This window comes from Aplysia californica, unplaced genomic scaffold (genome assembly GCF_000002075.1).
Source record: "Aplysia californica isolate F4 #8 unplaced genomic scaffold, AplCal3.0 scaffold00772, whole genome shotgun sequence".
Lineage (NCBI taxonomy): Eukaryota > Metazoa > Mollusca > Gastropoda > Aplysiida > Aplysiidae > Aplysia > Aplysia californica.
The window spans coordinates 193,308-195,006 of NW_004798042.1; positions in this window are offsets into that span (position 1 = coordinate 193,308).

The window sequence follows — 1,699 nt, forward strand, 5'->3', positions numbered from 1 at the left end:
AAAGGAAACGGTAGCGCGGTTGGGCTAACTGACAATCCTAGTGCCCTTCGTCGCTGGATGGTTTCAAGACCAGAAATTGCTAGGGTGATCGAAGATTTCCAGGACGGGAACCAATACTGGAGACAGCAGGCAAGCAGCAGACACACGTCATCATAATCAGACGCAAAGTGTACATGCCTCATTTGGGAAAGATGTTCGCTGTCTCGTCGGTATCATAAAGGAGATGGGCAACCCATTCGAGGAGGAGAGTCAGGATCTAGTCATACTGGACACATACGATATCGCAGGTCCTTCTGCCGTGGAGACCGTGGTGAAAGCCAAGAGGATTGGGCAAGAGCAGCCCTAGGCTTTCACCAGAGAGTGTCTGTTGGACAGAACAAAGGCAGTGGACGACCCCATTCCTCGTGACAAAGCTGAAGGTATTCAGCACTTCCACTCCAAGAAACAAGAGTAAATGTTAGGAACAGTTCGCCTCTGTCAAAAATGACAGTGAACTCGTCGCACGCCTGTACATTGGCTGGCAGACGAGGGGTGGAAACCTTGAGGAGTTCTTTCGTCACAAGAACCAGGCATGTCCTCCTGCACTGTCGGCTGGTGGAAACCTCTTCACTTGTACTAAGAATGATCTCATCACAGGCTTTGAAGAAATCTTCGACGCCAAGACAGAGACTCCTGTCACTAGCTGTATAGTTCTTGATGGAGCAGCTATCGCCCAGATTGACTGCATTAAATTAAAGACATTTGAAGAGTATGCTCATAAGATCTTCAACCCATATAGCAAGAAGACTGCGTGGGCAGTCTGGACGGTACTGCCAGAACTCACTGAGGCGCTGCTGCTGGTGCCCTCTGCACTACGTGACATAACAAGCGATGCAGTATCAATCATCAAGAGGTTCGTGATCCTGTTGTATGATCGAACCAGCAAATGTACGGACAATGACACGGCCAGGAGGAAACTCTTCGCAAGGAAGAACGATGTGCAGCGGATCCTTCCAACGTAGGCAGCTTTAGAGGAACATGTCAAGAGGGGAGTGTATTGAGGTGGAAATGTGTGGGGTCAGATACTTTTGTCAGCACCAGAGCTCCCTCCACAAAACAACTAGGGCTGGTCAATGACTGGAGGACAGTACACACCATACTGGACCAGGCTACCCAGGGCAGCTCACAGCTGCAATGTGCTGGTTTCTTGCAAGTGCCATTTATGGTGTGTGAGGCTCTGCAAAAGCAAGGAGACTGCCCTCTGTGTTTGTGAAGGGGACTGCACAGGACGATGAGTCCACAACATACATGTACTTGTGGCAGTGCTGATCTTGTTAACATGACACTGTTTATGTACATGCATCTTCAGTACCGATATCTACCTTGCCTCAGATACCAGACCATTGAAGCATGTCAATATACAACTAGCCTCAGAAATTAGACCATGTAGCATGCTAGAATTGTACCTACGACATTTACAGACTAAAGACTTTTTCACCCATTTAACATGCTTTCAAAATTGTGTCGATAGTGCCGTAAAACACACACTCAATCAATCAATCAATATGCTTTCATATAATCATTCTTTTGAAAGTATCGTGTTCAATCTGTTATTTTCCTAGATCATTTTATATAAATAACAGAGTGTGAAAGATAACATTACGTTGAAATTGGTGCCGTTGGATTGTGCATTGAATTAATTGTGCACTGGAATAGATTT